Source organism: Cervus canadensis, chromosome 27, assembly GCF_019320065.1.
Source record: "Cervus canadensis isolate Bull #8, Minnesota chromosome 27, ASM1932006v1, whole genome shotgun sequence".
Taxonomy (NCBI): domain Eukaryota; kingdom Metazoa; phylum Chordata; class Mammalia; order Artiodactyla; family Cervidae; genus Cervus; species Cervus canadensis.
In genome coordinates, this window is record NC_057412.1 from 32836861 (window position 1) to 32857562 (window position 20702).

At 35.1% G+C, this 20702-nt stretch overlaps 1 protein-coding gene across 2 annotated transcripts in view; it reads left to right on the forward strand.

The window, feature by feature from the left end:
• ZNF654 (zinc finger protein 654) overlaps nt 1-20702 on the forward strand; it is an 88713-nt gene that overhangs the window by 32516 nt on the left and 35495 nt on the right. The gene's annotated exons all lie outside the window — the stretch shown is intronic.

Here is a 20702-nt window from a genome sequence, read left to right on the forward strand (position 1 = left end):
ATATGCTTGGTGAACTAATACTTTAGCTAAATTTTAAAGGAATGATGGGAGTAAATTAGATAAAGGAGCAAAAGAAACTTCCAGGAATGGCAAACAGTATTCAAGGTGCTTGGACAGGATGTCAGGATATTAATGTATTTCACTATAACTCATATCTGTTTGTAGAATTCTTATTTATGATATATATCATGTATTTTCAAAGTTTTATTCACTTAACAAACAATGTATAGGCAAGCTAAAGTAGTATCTATAACATGTCTTATGCTAATATATATTTTATATATATATATATATATAATAAAATCACTATATTCTCTGGTAGTATTGTCCTGGTCTATATATGTTCACTTTCATAAAAACCAATACACACCTTGTAAATTAATACATATGTGAAGATTTACTTTCTATAGGCTGGGAGATTCTAAAAACTATACTTTTTCTAGGATGTTTTTTACAGAGAAGAAACTGAATTCTGTTTGCTGTTTTCTAGATTCTTACCTGAGTGTTTTTTAAAATTTTACAGAAATGAATAGTCATATAGGGAATTTTCTTAAATGGACTAATTATAATTTTTATCTGGGTTGACTTTCCTTGTAAGCTGTATTTTCTAAAGAAATGAAAATTTTGCTGTGTGTGTACATATGTGTTAGCACTAAAAGGGACCTCAAATTAATTCCTTTTTATAGATAAGAAAACTGAGACCTGAGAAGTTTGGGGATTTTTGCACATCTAAGCTAATTAAATTCTGTTTATTTTTCCTACTGTTTTCTTGTTTTAGATCAGTTAAATATTGATTTGTAAGTTTTCCAAGTAGAACAAAGCCAAACACCTTTAACTAAGTGGGCCTTCAGACAGACAGTGTAAACTTTATATCAGTTTTACATAAAAGCAAACTTTAATGTTGCCTTTCTAGCCTCTTTTATCTGGGCAGAAAGTAATATTCATAATTTCAGCATTCCAGGCAGGGTTCAGTAATGGAAGTAATAATTTGCTTGGCAGCCATTAGGTCGAAAAGGACCCACATGATCTACGGGAGGTGAGAACTAGTTCAGCTAGCAGCATTTAGTATATACACCAGCAAACATTAAAAGTATATATGCCAATTTACATAGGGAGAGAAGACTAAAGGGCCTTCTTTTTCATGGAACTAAGTGGGTACACTCTGCCTCTTAATAAGAGTGACTAGACTGTCATGGGCCACACATATAAAGAGAGATCAGTGACCATTTCTGATTATGTTGCTCTATTGTACCATACTTCAGACATAGGCTTTGAGCCTAACTTCAGTCTCTACTGTGTTAAACCATGTTTTATTTGGTTGCATTTATGACTTAAGGCCAGGTTTCAACTAATTTAGGGGACAGCCTAGACATCAAAGGAAGAAAGGCTAATTCTAAAGGACTTTTTTTGGGGGGGTGATGGTAGGCCCCACAAATCGAGAAGGGAATGGCAACCCACTCCAGTATTCTTGCCTGGAGAATCCCATGGACAGAGGAGCCTGATGGGCTGCAGTCCATTGGGTCACAAAGAGTCAGACAGGACAGAGTGACTAAACAACAACAAAGGCTCCATTAAAGATGTTAGTTCTGGAGGCCTCAGTCAGTGCATCCTTCCTCTACAACATGCAACACTTCTCTTACTTCTTGACGCTTCAACTATTTTGAACCTTCTCCAGTTTTGTATTCATTATCTTTACTAATCATTTGTGGCAGGTGAACTTTATTTTAAAGAGAAATGAAGATTTTCTAGCCTTCTATTTCTTTATTTTCTCTCTCTAAGGAAGAAATCCCTTTTGAGCTCACTGGGGGTCTTAAATAAATTCCCTTACTAAATTCTCTGAACATTGTTTTTTCTTTGCTATTACATTAGAATATTTTGTCTTCAGGATTTGTCATGTTTAAAGTCAAACTAGACAAACCTATATGCATTTACTTATATTGGCCATGTTTAAATGTTCAGCATTTCATTTGGTGCTATATGTGGACTGGCATCTTTTTTCCTTGTAATTGTGGTTTTTATTACTCCTTTTGTTAATTTCAGAGTGAAGTCATTGAGACTGTAGTCATCTTAAAGGCAAAAAGATACCAGGATTATTAACTGGCATATTTGTTTTGGCAGAGGTGCAGTGATCAGAAGACATCCTCTATTCTCACATCCAGTACCTATTAAAATCTAGAAGGATGAATGTGTGTAGTTTTAAAAATGGTATTTATTATTTTCTAACTAAAGGAAGGAAAGCTTGATAATTCTTTTGATTTCCTTCCCATGGTAGCTTTGGTTGACAGAACTAGACTATATCATATACTGTCAGCTTTCACTGTGGAATGAAGTCAGAAGAAAAAACAAAAAACAAATAAGAAATGCATCTTTGGTTGTTGAAAATTTGACAAAATTTTGCTCATTGCTCCTTATACAGAAATCATAAATTCCCTCAGATGCACCCAAATACATAAAGCACATATTAATATACCTAAAGGGAGAAATAGGCAAGCAATACAATAGTAAAGGACTTTAATTAATTGGTGGATCATCCAGACAAAATCAATAAGGAAGCACTGGCTTTGAATGACACTTTAGACCAGATACACTTAACAGACATACAGAATATTCTGTCTAAAAGCAACAGAATACACATTCTTCTCAAATGCATAGGATAGATAGATCATATGTTAGTCCATAAAACAAGTCTTAAAACATTTAGAAAAATGGAATCATATCAAGCATCTTTTCTAACTACAATGGTATGAAAGTAGAAATCAATTACAAGAAGAAAATTGGAAAATTCACAAATATGTGGAAATTAAACAACATGCTACTGACAGTCAAAGAACAAGTCAAAGAAAAATTAAAAAGTACTGAGAAAAGTGAAAATAGAAATACAGTACATCAAAACTTACGGTATATGGCAGGAGTTCTCAGGGGAAAGTTCATAGGAATAAATATTTACATCAAGGAAAAAAAAAGATCTCAAAAGTGTTGCCTCACTTTGTATTCCTAGGAATCAGAATAAGAACAAACAAATGAAGCCCAAAATCAGTAGAAGGGAAGATGTAACTAAAGATGAGTGGAACTAAATGAAATAGAAACTAAAAAGATCAATGAAACTAAGAGCTGGTTCTTGGGGAAGATAAAATTGACAAACTTTCAACTAGACTCACCAAGAAAAAAAAAAGAGAGGACTCAAAGTCAGAAACGAAAGAGGAGTTGTTATAGCCAATTCCACAGAAATGAAAAGGATCATCGGAGACTATAGTTGTCTCACTGCATCCGTGGGGGCATGGTTCCAGGATTTCCCCAGAGATACCAAAATCCACAGATGCTCAAGTCCTTTATATAAAATAACATGGTATCTGCAATTATCTCTAGATTACTTATAATATATAGTACAGTGTAAATGCTATGTAGATCATTGTAAACACAGAGTAAAAGCTATGTGAATCACTGCTGCTGTTCAGCAAATTCAAGTTTTGCTTTTTGGAACCTTCTGGAATTTCCCTTCCCTTCCAATATTTTCCATATGTGGTAGACTGAATTCATGGATGTGTTGTGTGTGCTGTACCTATGGATATGGAGGGCTGTCTGTACTATGAAGAATTATACCCCAATAAATTGAACAACTGAAGAAATGGATAAATTCCTATAAACATAGTGCCTACTAAGAGTGAATCATGAAGAAATAGAAAATCTGAACAGTACAGTTACTAGTAAGATTGAATCAGTAATTCAGAACCTCTCAACAAACAAAAATTCAGGACCAAACAGCCTTACTGGGAAACTCTACCAAACATTCAAACAATTAATACAAATCTTTCTCAAACTCACCCAAAAATAGAAGAGAAAGGGACACTTCCAGACTCATTTTATGAGGCCAACATTACCTTAGTATCAAAACCAGACAAGGATATCATGAAAGCAAATTACAGGTCAATGTCCAGTGAAAATAGATGTATAAACCCTCAATCAAATATTAGCAATAATACATTAATTGTTGCAACAATACATTAAAATTTTGACAGAAATAGAACTAACCATTCCTAAAATTTGTATGGAACCACAAAAGACCCCAAATAGGCAAGGCAACTTGAGAAGGAAAAAGCTGAAGGCACCATACTTCCTAACTTCAAACTATAGTTGACCCTTGAACAGTGAGGAAGTTAGGGGCACCAACTCTCCCGTCCACTGTGCAGTGAAAAGTAACGTTACCATCAGTGCTTACATTTGAAGTTCCACATCCACAGATTTCAACCAACCAAAGATTGTGTAGTACTATAGTGTGTATTTAGGGGAGAAAAACCCAGGTATAAGTGGACCTGTGCAGTTCAAGGGTTGTTCAAGGGTCAACTACATGTTACAAAATTATAGTAATCCAAACAGCATGGTAGTGCCATGAGAGCAGACGTATAGGTCACCAAACAGGACAGAGAGCTCCGAGTTAACCACCACACACAGTCAGTTAATCTGTAACACAGGAGCCAAGAACACACAGTGGGGACTGGAGACTCTCTTTAGTAAATGGTTTTGGGAAAACTGGACGGCAGAATCAAAAGAATAAAACTGGACCATACACAAAAATCCACCAACAGTGGATTAAAGAATCAAATGCAAGACCTGAAACTATCAAACTCCTAGAAGAAAACACAAGTGGTAAGTTTTTTGACACTGTTCTTAGTGATAATTTTTTTTTGACTTGACACCAAAAGCAAATGAAACAAAAGGAAAAATCAGCATGTGGGACTATATCAAACTACAAAAGTTACTGCACAGCAAAGGTTACCATCAATAAAATGAAAAGCAACTTTATTGAATGAGAGAAAATATTTGCAAATTATATGTCTGATAAGGGGTTCTTACGCAAAATACAAAAGTATAAAGAACACATACAACTCAACAGCGAAAAAGAAAAATCAGATTAAACAAAATGGGTGGATATGAATAGATAGTTTTGCAAAGAAGACATGAAGATGGCCAGCAGGTATATGAAAATGTGTCCAACATCACTAATCATCAGGGAAATGCAAGTCAAAACCACAGTGAGATATCACCTCACATCTGTTAGAGCGGCTGTTATCAAAAAGGAAGAAGTAATAAGATTGCAAGGATGTGGAGAAAAGGGAATCCTTGTGCAGTGTTTTGGGGAATATAGATTGGTACCACCAGTATTGAAAGCACTGCTATGGAAGCACCTCAAAAAGTTAAAAAACTACCATATGGTATAGCAATTCCATTTCTGGGTATTAATATGAAAGAAACAAAAATATTAGCTCAAAAAGATATCACCATCCCTATGTTCATTGCTGTATTATTTGCAGTAGCCAAGATACGAAAGCAACCTAAATGTCCATCAGTACAGGAAAGGATAAAGAGATGTGATATATATGTGTATGTGTATTCATATGTCTATAAACACTAATTCATCAGCCATAAAAAAGAATGCAGTTTTGCCATTTGTGACAATATGGATAGACTTTGAGGGTATTAAGCTAAGTGAGATAAGTCAGACACCTAACACCATAATGATTTCAGTTGTGGAACCTAAAACAAAACTGAACTCATAGGTAGAGAACAGATTGGTGGTTGCCATAGGTGGGGGTTGAGAATAGGCCAAATGGGTGAAGATGGTTAAGAGGTACAAACTCCAGTTATAAACAGGTCACTGGATGTATGTATAGCTTGGTGACTAGTTAACATTTTATTATAAATTTGTAAGATGCTAAGAGAGTGTATCTTACAAGTTCTTACCATAGGGAAAAAACATTGTGGCTATATGTGGTGACGGATGTTAAGCTAGACTGTTGTGGTGATCATTTTGTAATATATGCAGGTATTGAATTATCATATTATATACCTGAAACTAATATAATGTTATATGTAAGATTGTATCTGAATTTTAAAATTCCAGAATGAAAGCACCAAGACAACACTCATATTTTTAAAATATTTCATAAAAATAAACATGTGACTCATCTTGGCTGTATCTTATTGGTTATATTTTTCTTAAGCCATTGACTTTTGAAAAAGTTTTCCATTCTAATTTTGGAGCTGGGGGGATGGAATATAATTTCCTGCTGGTGATATAGGGAATAATCACAAGTAAATTTATTTTTGTCTCCTGTCTTCTTTTTGATTAAGATAGGTTTATATTGTTTAGTCGCTCAGTCGTGTCCTACTCTTTTGTAATCCCATGGACTGTAGCCTGCCAGACTCTTCTGTCCATGGGATTTCTCAGGCAAGAATACTGGAGTGGGTTGCCATTTTCTTCTCCAAAGATAGGTTTAGTAGGTGAAGATAAGTTTATAAGTTACAGGTAAGATTTATAGGTTATTTAAATTAATATCTAATTAGGGAAATGTAAATCATGCTAGATAATTCAGTAGAGGGAATTTAATTTAATTTATAGAACCAGTTTCATAGTTGTTGGAAGATCTGAGAGAACAGACCATGGAGAAGAGGAACCTAGACTTAGCAACTAGTAGTTAAGTTGCTGTTTCCCTGGAAATAGGACAGAGGAACAAAGATGGAATGCTAGAACTCAGAGACCCGAGATGGTTGATGAGGGGAAGATGTATTGATCTTTGTGAGAGACCTTGGAAGAGATATAATTACTGCCAACTAGGACCCAGAAGAAGAGCAGGGGTAAAAGACCTCTTAACTGCTCCCTTCCTCCTTCAATTTTCTACCACTGCCTCCTTGGTCAAACCTAATCATTAAGCAGTTGCCTTCTGCACAGAGACGTCTGGGGTTTTTACCTCCCTCAGTTTAGGTAATAAAAATGTATTGAGAAGTGCTGGGATGGTGGTTATTGCCTCCCAACCTTGAGGGAGGAACCTGCACTGTAGGAAGTCACTGAAAGATAACATGCTGTTCCAACACCTCAGGCCAACACAGTGAGGAGGGAAGTCATGCCTCTGAAAATGGGCCAGTCTTCGTTTTTCCAAGAAGGGCGGAGAAGACTGGAGCAGAGGCGACTGTCACTTGATACTGGGGGCAGGGTGGGGTTTGCTGGACCCCAAGCTGACTCCTCAAATACCAAGGAAGGGAGAGATTTTTTTTCTTCTCCAGCGGCAAACTCCTCCTACCCTTTATAAATCTTCCCTGGGTGAAGCTTTCATCCTGTAGGGTCATCACAGTGTTGTCAGCATTCAGACAGATGTGATACTGTGGTGTGGTGGTGTGCTGACTGTCACGGAGATCAAAGACCTCTGGTTTTGAAAGGTATTTCCACTGATTTTATATTTGGTTGATAGGATTTTTTACCTTAGTACTTTAAAAGCTGTCTATCCATTGTTTTCTGGCTTGTGTGATTTTTTTCTTTCCTAATGAAAAGTCTGCCATCCTTATTTTTGTTTCCCTGTATATAATGTGCCCTTTGGGGGGGCTATTTTTAAGATTTTCTTTGTATCATTTTTTAAGTTTTGAGTAGGTGGTATAATACAAGTTCGTGGTTCAAAATTCAAGAAGTATGGTGAACACACAAAGAGATATCGTTCAGTTTATATCCTTCAATTTTGTTTACAGTGAAAATGTCCTCTAGTTTCCATTTCCATAGGCAATCAATGTAGTCATTCTCTTGGGTTTCCTTCCAGAGATATTTTATGCATATATCAAAAAGAAAAATCATGTTTCTTTTTCCTCCATTTAACAAAAATGCCAAAAGGTGCTATAGTATGCACCCTTTCTTCATTTGGATATCTTTTCCTGTTACAGAAGGACTATCATCAGTCATTAAAATGGCTATAGAGTATTTAAATGTTATGGATTTAACTAACTGGTACTCTGTTAATGAGTGTTTAGATTTTGTTCCAATCTATTGCTATCAAGAACCCTTTATCAACAACCCCTTAATTAATTGCCATGTATGAATGGCCCTAAGAATATATACAGGCATATTTTGTTTTGTTGCATTTCGCTTTACTTAATTCATAGGTAACTATTGTTTTACAGACTGAAGGTTTCTGCACCCTTGCATTGAGCAGATCTGTTAGTGCTCAACAGAATTTGCTCATTTCATGTCTCTTTGCCTTATTTTGGTAATTCTCACAGTGTTTCACACTTTTTCATTATTATTATATTTGTTATTATCATCTGTAATCAGTGATTTTTGATGTTACTGGTACAGTTTACTGAAGACTCACATGATGGTTAGCACTTTTTAGCAATAAAGTATTTTTAAATTAAGCTATGTGCATTTTTATGCATAATATTATTGCACACTTAATGGACTACACAGTCTAGTGTAAACATAAATTTTATGTGCACTGGGAAACCAAAAAAAATAAATTCATGTGTCTTGCTTCATTGCAATATTTGCCTTATTGCGGTGATCTGGACCTGAATCTGAAATATCGGATTTCAAGGACTTTTTGCATATTGTACAGGTATCCTGGGAGTAGAATTGCTAGATCAGAGAATGTTAGGTTTATCATTTTGATAGTGCCAAATTTTCTCTGTTTACATTGAGCCAATTTACAATATTGTTAGCTATATAAGAGGAGACCTGTTTCCCTACATCTCTGTTAATGCAGCATTTTATAAATTTTTAAGATGATGACAATTTTCAAACCTACACAGAATTAAAAGGAATAGTATAATGAACTCCCCATCACCAGTTTTAATAATTATGAGTATATCATCAGCCTTCTTTTATCTCTACCTCTACACTCCTTACCCATTGCTAGTTATCTCTTTTATACCTTTATTGAGGCATAATTTCCACTAAGTTCTTGCAATTTAAGTATTATTAATCAATCCCTGAGTTGGGAAGATCCCCTGGAGAGGAAATGGCAGCCTACTCCAGTATTCTTACCTGGGAAATCCTATAGACAGAGGAGCCTGGCAGGCTACAGTCCATGGGGTCTCAAAACAGTTAGATATGAGTTAATGACTAAACAACAATAGCAAATGATTTATAGTAAATTTATAAAGCTGTGCAGCCATTACTACAATCCAGTATTACTATGATTCTCCACCCCTAAAATATCCCCCATGCACACTTTCAAACAATCCTTAGTCTCTCCCCAGCCCAAGGAACATCTGTTTTCTATCTTAATATTACAGCTGCTATACCTAGACATTCCATGTAAACAATATGTCACAACATGTAGGCTTTTACATATGAGTGCTTTCATTTAGAATAATGTTTTTGAAGTTCATGTTTTAGCACATCAGTAGCTCATTCATTTTTGTGCTGGATAGTAATCCATTTTATAGATACAGTACATTTTGTTTTTAAAATCTAGTAATTGATGGATATTTGGACTGCAGTTTTTTGGCTATGAATATTTGTGTACAAGTGGACAAATGTTTTTATTTTCTTTGACTAGATATTTAGGAATGGGATTGCAATATTCTGTGATAGTGTTGCGGGCTTCCCTGATAGCTCAGTTGGTAAAGAATCTGCCTGCAGTTCAGGAGACCCTGGTTCGATTCTTGGGTCAGGAAGATCCCCTGGAGAAGGGACAGGCTACACAGTCCAGTATTCTTGGGCTTCCCTTGTGGCTCAGCTGGTAAAGAATCCACCTACAATGCGGAAGACCTGGGTTCGATCCCTGGGTTGGGAAGATCCTCTGGAGAGGGGAAAAGGCTACCCACTCCAGTATTCTGGCCTAGAGAATTCCATGGATTGTATAGTCCATGGGGTCGCAAAGAGTCAGACACAACTGAGCGACTTTTATTTTCATGATAGTGTTATTCACTCAAGTCGTCCAATGCATTGCGACTCCACGGACAGAGGAGCCCACCAGGAATTCTCAGGCAGAATTCCCTTCTCCAGGGGATCTTACCAACCCAAGGATCGAACCCAGGTCTTCTGCGTTGCAGAGTCTTTATGTTTAACATAGAACTGCCAAACTCTTTCTAAAGTGACTACACCTTTAAAATTCTAACCAGCTATCTATAAGGGTTTCAGTGTCTCCGCATGTTCACTGACACTTACTATTTGTCTTTTTCATGATAGCTATTCTAGTAGTTGCATAGTGGTATCTCAGTTTTGGTGCATTTCCTCAGTGCTGTTGATGGTAGATCTTTTCATGTATCTATCTTCTATGCTTATCTTCTTTAGTAAAACGTCTATTCCAATCTTTTGCCAATTTTTAAATTGGATTGTTTACTTTATTGAGTTTTAAGAGTTCTTTATACTAGTTATACATTCTTTATCAGATATATGATTTGTAAATACTTTTCCCTATGCTGTGGCTTATCTTTTCATTTTCCTATTGGTGTATTTTGAAGTTTATTACTGGTTTTAAGAAATTTGATTGTAATTTTACACAGTAGTTTCTTTCACATTTCTTACTCATAAGCTTCTTGGAATTTTGCGTTTGTACTTTTTCCCAAATTTGTAAAATTCCTTTGAGAATTTTTTTAGAAACGACCATTATGTTTTCTTAAAAGACACCACTTGAAGGAAATCCACAGTTGACTCACATATTACTGACTGTTCTGTTCATTTTTTTTCAGTCTTTGTGTGTGTTTTATTTTAATAATGCTGTATCTTGTTTTTACTGACACTGTCTTCTGCAGTTTAATCTGACATTAATCCCATACAATGTATTTTCCATCTCAGACATTGTATTTTTTTATTTATAAAAGTTTCAGTTGGGTCTTATGTGTTCTGTTTCTCTGCTTAAGATGATTATTCTTCACCTCAGGAGTTGGCAGAAGACTGTGGCCCATGGGGTCAAATGCTGTCCATAGCTGTTTCCGTTTTCATTTTTAATATGGCTCCCAAGCTAAGACATACTATATTTTTTTAAGTAATGGTATTTAAAAACATGTGAGGTTGGTGGCAGTGGGGAGGGGGGAGGAAATAAAAATGTGAGAGAGACCTTCATGTAAAGCCTAAAATATTATCTGACAACCCAGGCTCCACCTTCAACACAATACGACAGTGGAGGAATCTTAAGCCAGTGGTGCACTGAAGGTCATGATAGCAACAACTCACATGATAGCAATAACACAAGCCCACTTAGCTCATGACTAGATTTATTTCAATGCCCAACAGTAAAGGCTAGCAGAAGAAAAGGCATGTCATTTTCCAGGCACCAACTTTATTAGTATCTGTCTTTACTTTCATAATCATGAAGCCTAGCTTTCAGCCAAAAATTATGGACACATGAAAAAGAAAAAATAATGCACTATCAAGGGACAAAGCAGTTTGTAGAATCAAATTCACATATAAAGATCTAGTGGTAAAAGTGGATAACATGGTTGAAATATATAGAGAATTTCAACAGAGAGCTAGGACACTTTAAGAAAGATTCAAATGGAAATGCTAGAAATAAAAAATATAGTAACAGATGAAGAATGCTTCTGATGGGCTCATCATAGAGTTAGCACAATACAGTTAAGGAAAGAATAAATGAATTCAAGTGTAGGTCAAAAGAAATTACCTAAACTAAATGACAAGGAGAAAAAAAAAGAAAATAGAACAGAGGGTCTAAGAACTTTAAGAAAATATGAACTTGTATAACATAAGTCTGTTAGAATCCCAGAAAGAGAAGTAAAATGAGGCAGAAGAAATACAAGACAGTAGCCGTGTATTTTTTCAAATATACTGAAAGACATTAAACCATAGATCTAAAAATCTCAGAACAAAGAACAACAAACAGAATAATTTTAAATTCTCTCTCAGCCTGCCACCTAGATCATCTGGATGCATCACATTTAAACTCAGAAAATCACAGAAAAAATCTTGAAGGCCACCAGAGAAAAAAGACATTAATTTAGAATACCACATCAGACATCTCAGAATCTATGTAAGCCAGAACATGGTCAAGTGACATCTCTAGTATTGCAGGAACAAGTCTTTCAACTATTAATTCTTGAGGGAGAAGTAAAGATGTTTTCAGGGAAGCAAAAGCTGAAAGATGTGAACTATAAAAAGATGTAGCACAAGTATGATGCCAGACAGAAAATCTTACCAGTATTCTTTTGCCGCTCCTGACTTTTGAATCATAATTAAGAAAAATTTCTCTATAACCAAGTTGTATGTGATTATTTCTGATATTTGTATTAATTTTTTATATTTAGCTTTTTGATCCATTTTGAATTTTTTCTTATGTTTGGAAGTTGGAATGAATCAATTTTGTCTTTTAATACTGGGCTATCCTATGAAGTCAACATTTTCCCTGATTGAGATGCTGCTTTTGTCACATATTCACTTCTCACATGCAACTGTCCTATTTTTGGATTTTCCATTAAAGTTCATTAGGCTCTTTGTTCATGTGCCAGTATAATGCTGGTTCAATTATAAAGGCTTTCAAATGTTTTAATATTTCAAAATGTTTTCATATTGGCTAGTTGCTTTTCATTGCTCATGCTATTTCATGGTTTTCATGGATATTCAGTTTTGTAATCAACTTTCTACTTTCAGGTATACAAATATATAAATTAGGAGAACTTAGTACTGAAGTATGTATTTTGTAGGCTTTTTATTGTCCTTCAGCTCAAGAGCACTAGAACACAAAGACTGAAACTTCTTATTCCAGTTTTAATGCTATTGATGTTATATATATTTTACTATGATTTTTAAAAGCCCAGATGAAATTATTATTATTGCTTTATGCTGTCAAATTTTTTAGTCATTATATGCTTACTAATTTGCATTATTGAATTAGCATCTGCTTCCCTCATGGCTCAAGCAGTAAAGAATCCACCTGCCAATGTAGGAGGCACAGAAAACGCAAGTCGCTAGTTTGATACCTGGGTCCAGAAGATCCCCTGGAGAAGGAGATGGCACCCCATTCCGCTAGTCCTGTGGACAGAGGAGCCTGGCGGGCTATACTTCATGAGGGCGCAAAAGAGTTGGACAGAACTGAGCACACACGCACTTTACTAATTTGCATCTAATTTCCCATGTCTTTTAAATAGTCTATTTTTTTTCTGGTTGTTTATACATTGTTCTTTGGTGTTTTATAAGTACTGTGATTAGGTAGGTATAGATTAATCATTATGGAAATTTCTTGGGCTTTCTAGATCTGGTATCTTTTATCAGTTATAAAAAATTCTTACCTAGTTTTTGTCTTAGCTTCATTCTCTCTTTTTTTTTATTTTTTGTGGAAGTATGATTAGTCATGTTAGAATTGTACACTCCATTCCTCATGTCTTTAACCCTTGCATGTGTTTTCCATTTCTTTGTCTCTCTGTATTGCACTTTATTTTTTACAGATCTTTCAGTTTACTAGTTTTACTAGGTTTTTTCTTCCGCTGTGTCTAACCTGCAGTTAAATGTGTTCATTGACTTTTAATTTTGTTGATTTTATTTCTATAAGTTTTTGATTGCTATTATCTTTTTAAATAATTTTTAATATTTCTTTATTCCTTAAATGTGGAGTAGGAACTGGTAATTCACTCCAGTATAATCCCATGGACAGAGGAGCCTGGTCAGCTATAGTCCATGGGGTTGCAAAGAGTCAGACATGACTTAGTGACTGAATAATATTCCTTAAACTATATTATCCTCATTTTATATTCTAGATCTAGTTTAAATATATAAAGTCTTTGTGGATTTTCTTTTGCTTCTTGCTTATGGTGTTGTCTTTCCTTATATAGGCTATGATTTTTACTGACATCATCATTATTACTAATATTTACAAATACTACAATATTTTCAAATTGTGAATTTGTATGTTCTTAGAATAAATTTATTTGTAAAAATTGAAGCCTGGGTTTGAAGTGGATATTTAGAAAGGATTTACATTTGTTTCAGCCAGAGACCTGGAGATACTGCTAGCACAGGACCAGTCTTAGCTAAAGTCTTGGCCTGAGAATTTTTGGACCATGTACAAATATGAATTCAGGTGAAAACCTATATGAGAGGATTTTAAAATCAGTTTTTTTCCCCCTTTCCTGTGTAATTCAGTGTGCAACCAGGCAGTTTTCCTTACAGGCTTGGAAATGTGGGGAAACTGGTGGGAGGAGCATATTAGTGTAACTGTTTTAACTTTTAGTCAAGGGAGAAGCCAGCTGTTTTAGCCAGCATTTTACTTATTTTCAGAGGGTGAATCACCAAAGGTAGTGATTCATAATTTAGAAAAAATAATGTACAGTTTCTTTATCTGTATATATTTGAAAAAAAATTACAGACTTTTTTCCCCTCAGTAAAGACATTACTGAAGAAATTGTTTTGAAGATAAATACATTTGAATGGTTGAGTATGACTAAATGCTCTTTGTTAAGCTTAAGTAGCATTTAAGTTGAAATATCTATATGATCAAAGATTTAGGATTATTATTGAAAAAATTGTTAAAAATTGAGAGTTCATAACATTCTGTTCTATTCTTATTTAATTCATGTAGAATAGACTTAATTTTATTTGGCTTAAATTGGTAAGTGGATTTCTTGTATTTGGGTAGTTAAGCATCATAATTTAGTGGAATTTTCCTGTGGTACGTAAGTGCACAAATCCACATTCTTGTATTTCATTGTGAAAATTACTTAATCTGCTTCACAGACCCAGAAAGGAAAAGTAATTGTGGTCATAATTACCAAACAGTCTATTATTGTGTGCCTGTGTATTTTAGGAAGTACCTTATTACCACTTGTAGTATACGTGAAAATATCTGAATTCTAAGGCCAGAATATAGTTTCATAAATTGGGACTCTAGTGGTATTCTAGTTATTTAAGCTTACATAGCTAATAGGAATATACTGTTTGATAAAAGTAAAAATGACTATAAAAGGTATAATTTTTTTTATTCAAAAGGCATGCCATCTATAATATACTCATCCCACTGCATATAATTTGTTTTTATATAAATAACCTTATTTAGGTATTTCTATTTTGAATAATTATTTCAGTTTAGTTGAATGAACTGTAGGTAACCTATAATTAGGACCAGTACTATTTATAACTGGCTTATGTATAGACCATTACATATTAAGCATTATTCTAAATATATAGTTTATCCAAATATTAAGCATTGTATGAAACACATTCAACATTTCCAATATTACATTATACAATAATACATTTCTGAAGAAAAACATTTTGATTAATTTTGTTAGATATCTTCAAAATCTTCATAGTATAAGTAAGGAGAAATTGGTGTCTTATATTTCAACAAAACTGACATATGCACAGCTGGGAAAATCTCATGAAGACTTTAGGTTTTCTCTTAGCTTGTTGAAGGAAACTTTGATGGCAACATTAATAATAAAGATAGTTCTGTATTATTATTAGCGAGCGCCTATATAGCACTACCAGGGATCGTTTTAAGTGCTTTACAAGCTATTATTATTGTTCCTGTTTTATAAATAAAGAAACTGAGACACGGAGATGCTAAGTGACTCGCCCAGGGTCACATACAAAGGAAACAGTGGCGCTGAGAGGGAAGCCCAGTGTCAGCTCTAGACCCCGGCCGAGTGAGGGCCAGAGAGCACGTCTTTTCAGGCTTAACTAGGAAGGGCTAGTTGTGGCTACTCAGTTTTTTTATCTGGTGTGAAAGCAGCCATAGTAAATATGTAAATATATGGATGTGGCTCTGTTGGAACAATCATGTACCTACTGACAATGATATTTAAATTTCATGTAATTTTTACCTGTTAGGAAATGCTATTCTCTTGTCCCCCCCCTTTTTTTTGGTTTTTAACAATTTAAAATTTTAAATTTAAGTGTTCTTGTCTCATGCATTAAGAAATAAAAACAGTAGTTTGCTAGCTCTGCTCTAGACTGCTGCATATTTTGGGGAGTCCTACCTTGTTCTAGGGCTTCCCTGATGGCTTAGATGGTAAAGAATCTGCCTGCAATGCGGGAGACCTGGGTTTGATCGCTGGGTTGGAAATATCCCCTGGAAAAGGGCATGGCAACCTATTCCAGTATTCTTGTCTGGAGAATTCCATGGACAGAGGAGCCTGACAAGGTACAGTCCATGGGGTCATAGAGTCAGACACGACTGAGTGACTAACACACACACACACACACACACACGTGCTGTCACACACCCGTGTGTACACACACACACACACACACACACACACCTGTGTTGTTACATCATTATCTACTAGAGAAGAAAATGGTAACCCACTGCAGTACTCTTGCCAGGGACAGAGGAGCCTGGTGGGCTACAGTCCATGGGGTCACAAAAGAGTCTTAGCGACTAAACAACAACTCTTTATTTGTTTTTCATGTGGTTTTTCTCATTATAATGTCATTACAATGGGCCTTGTTATTGAAGTAGCTGGTAGGGATATACAGATCTCTTGTAAAGTTGGCTCCCCTTTCATGTTCACATAATACACCATAATTCTGCATATTTTTTTTTATTATCTACCAGGTCATATAAATCTGCACACTCATCTCTAAATTAACTGCTGTAACATATTTTATGTCTACTAAAAACCTTGTATCTCTCCCTCCTTCAATAAAATAAGTGCTCTACTAATTAGAACCATCTACTCAATGTAATGATGCAGTTTCTACCTCATTATACCTAGTGCAAATTTACCATTTCCTTGTTTCACCATGTTATAATAGATATGTATGCAAAGTACACTACTTTGATAGTACAGATGAATCACCTATATAATTGTCTGGAGAGAAGGCAGGGAGTTGTTAGGCTAAGTTCCTAGGTAAAATCTTATAAATAGGTCTGAGGAAGCAAAAGATCCAAACAGCTTTATGCACACAGTAGTTTTAAGATGTGTAGGAAATGCTGCAATTCGTGTGCATGGAATTTGGTAACAGGTATGTGTATAAAAGTAGTTTTGGGTCAGACATAAAGGTTGTTATGTCAAAATAAGGAATTTGAATTTCCTTCTCTTCATCAGTGGTCTCAAATACCTAAATAGAATAGGAAAGGAATATAAGTAATAAGTCAAGTAGGCAGTGTGTTGAGGAAATGGGAGGTAGATGGAAACTGGCAAATTGGAAAAAAGTCCACGCCCTGACTAAAGGTAATACCTGCTCAGCTTATTTTGCTGTGGGGAGATAAAGGGGTTTCCGTGTTTAAGAGCTCAGAGAAATCTATATTTAATCCGAAATATCAGTTTTTAAACATTGGAAACTGACTAAAATATTTTAAAATAATACTTTATCCATATATAAAACAAATGTGTCAGCTGGAGGTCTTTGTTTTAGATGATACAATCTACACAGCAATTGGTAAGTTTAAGTAATTAGATCATTCTGTGTTTCAGGAAGATAACAATGGCAGCTATGTTGAACATGGTAAAGTGCAATAGCAAGACAAGAGATAGGGTCTGTTAGAAATTTAAAGATGAGACAGATGTGAATTAATGCTTTATTAATAGGGATAGAGAAGACTCCAGAAATACATTGATGGTGCTATTTTATACTGACTTATTGATGGTAAAATAAATGCTTAATGGTTGATAATGAAAAATAATTCTCCTTTTCATCCCTGACCTCTAGTTTCTGCTTCCCCTTTGTAAGGCAATTGTTTTTTACCAGTTTGTTGCTATCACTGGTAGTCTGGTATTTTGCACTGGTATACATGTGTCCTTTATGCGCTCCTTTGCTTTGCACCAGTAATGATGTAATGAATAGATTTCTCCATCTTTGCTTAACAGTATATCCTGGAATTTTTTCCCCTTATCTGTTCATACAGATGTAGACATATTCTCACTAATATTCTCATTAATGTTTATATTTCATTTTATGGACATATTATAATTAATTTACCCAGTCCCCTGTGGTAGACATTGAGTATGTTTCCATTCTTTTACTACTACAAACCATCTGTGGATACATATCCATATATATGTATGTTTCTGAACTTGTGTATTATCTGGAGGATTAAATTCTTTTAACTGGAAATGGTAAGTGTAATGGTATATGTGCATTTTAAACTTTGACAATTACTGTGCTGTCTTTAAATGAAGTAGTGCCACTTATAAGCCCCCCAACTAGATATCAGAGCCTATTTCTGTACTTCAGAGCCATCATATGATATTTCAATGTTTTTATTTTTGTAAATTTGATAGGAAAGATGAAATTTCATCTTAATAATTTCACTTAGTTACAGTAGGGAATCTTTTCATATTTGAAAAAAATCCACTTGAATTTCTTTTCTGTAGTCTTCTTCCTAGTTTTCTACTAGGTTGTTAAAAAAAAATTGTATAAGCTTTTTAATTAAGGAAATCAGCAAAGATTCTTAGTGTATTATTTTGTTTTTGACTGCTTTTATGTGGTTTTGTTCTGTTGACATTTAAAACTAATAAGTAGTCAAATTTATAAATAAATATAGCAATTTATGGAATATGGTTACTATGCTATATTTAGAAAGGTCTTTGTAACTATTGTGTAATATCTAGGTCTTTTATATAATTAAAAAAATTCTGTTACATTCTTCATTTGCATTAAAAATTGTCTTTATTACAATTTACTTTGAATAAAGGCAAAAATAAAAAGAAAATAACACACATTGGCAAGGAACTGGAGAAAAGGGAACCTTTGTACACTGTTAGTGGGAATGTAGATTGGTGCATTCTGGAGGTTCCTTGGGAAATTAAAAATGGAACTGTTATACAATCCAGCATAATAATAATACTTGGGTATTTATCCAAAGACAATAATTCAAAAAGATATATGCACCAATTGTTTATTGCAGCATTGTTCATAGTAGTCAATATATGGACAGCCTAAGTGTCCATCAGTGGATTAGTGGATAAAATAGATGTGGTATGTGTATATATATGTGTGTGTATATATATACACACACAATAAATAGTATTCAGCCATTAAAAAATGCAGTATTGCCATTTGTGACAACACGAATGAACCTGAAGGGTATTTTGCTCAGTGAAATAAGTCAGATAAAGACTGCATGAGCTCACCTATATGTTGAATATTTTAAGCCAAAAGAAACAAGAAAACCCCAAAATAACAAGCTCATAGATACAAGCAGATTAGTGGTTGCCAGAGGTGGACAGTGAGGGTTAGGCATAATGGGCGAAGAGAGTCAAAAGGTACAAACTTCAGTTACAAAAGAAATCATAGGGATGTGATTACACAGCATGGTGACCACAGTTAATAACACTGTATTGTATACTTGAGAGCTGCTAAGAGAGTAGATCTTAAAAGTTCTTTCAGAAGAAAATAATTGTAACTATGTGTGGTTATAGATGTTAATTAAACTTATTGTGATCACTTCACATGTACAAATGTTGAATCACTGTGTTGTACACCTGAAACTAATTTATTATTGTGTGACAATTATGCCTCAAAAAGGGGAGCCAAAAGTGTTTAAAAAATATTCAGGTATTCCTAATTGAGTCTTCTAGATTGATAAAATTTAAAAAAAAAATAGGGTTTTGTCACTTGTGCTATTTTAGGATTACTAAATATTAAATAATTTTTAATAGTTTTCCATGCTCATGATTAGGAAATAAGTCATATTTCTTCCTGTGTGAACTCATGAATTGTTAAAGGCACATAAAGTACTTAGTAACAGTATTTTCCAAATAACTCATTTAAAAAGGAGGACTCACAGAGTTCGGACAGTTTATCATAAATGGGATAATCAAGATCGGCCTAGGATTTGAGGACTGGTGTGTTACTTTTTAGCTATAGAATTGGTGATTTTGTTGTAATACAAATGTTGACTGAGAGTTTCATTGTGACTCTAACTTTTTTTGTGTATATATTTTATATTTTGTGTCAGTTTTACCCACCCCTTATATCCCACTGGCTTCCCTAGTGGCTTATATGGCAAAGAGTCCATGTGTGATGCAGGAGACCTGGGTTTAACCCCTGGGTTGGGGAAGAGCCCCTGGAGAAGGAAATGACAACCCACTCCAGGATTCTTGTCTGAAGAATCCATGGACAGAGGAGCCTGGAAGGCTACAATCCATGGAGTTGCAGAGTCAGACATGACTGAGCGACTAACCACTATATCCCTCTGAAAAAAAAAAATTAGATTTTGCATTTTCTCTGGGGTCTGTTGTACTGGGGTCAAGTGGGACTATGATTTTTTAATCATTTCGATATATGTAGCCATATTTTTGCGACCTGGTATATCACTGCATTTTTTTCCCCGTGGTTGCAAAACAGGAGACCTGAGTTTGATCCCTGGGTTGGGAAGATCCTCTGGCGAAGGGAATGACAACCCACTCCAGTATTCTTGCCTAGAGAGGATCCTGGCAGGCTGCAGTCCATGGGGTCACAGAGAATTGGACACGATTGAGTGACTAACACTACTCCTATTACTAGACTCAAGTAATTGTATTGATATAGAACTTCAGAAGAGCTGACTCATTTGAAAAGACCCTGATGCTGGGAAAGATTGAGGGCAGGAGGAGAAGGGGGACGACAGAGGATGAGATGGTTGGATGGCATCACTGACTCAATGGACATGTGTTTGGGTGGACTTCAGGAGTTGGTGATGGACAGGGAGGCCTGGCGTGCTGCGGTTCATAGGGTCACAAAGAGTCGGACACGACTGAGCGACTGAAATGAACTGATATTTCTTTTTATTATAATTTTACCAAAAACATAACATGAATCCTAAATGATTAATGGGCTTCCCTTGTAGCTCAACTGGTAAAGAATCCGCCTGCAGTGCGGGAGAGACCTGGGTTCAATCCCTGGGTTGGGAAGATCCCCTACAGAAGGGAAAAGCTACCCACTCCAGTATTCTGGCCTGGAGAATTCCATGGACTATGTGTAGTCCATGGGGTTGCAAAGACTCGTACGCGACTGAGTGACTTTAACGTCACCTCACTTCAAATGATTAATACAGTTTTTC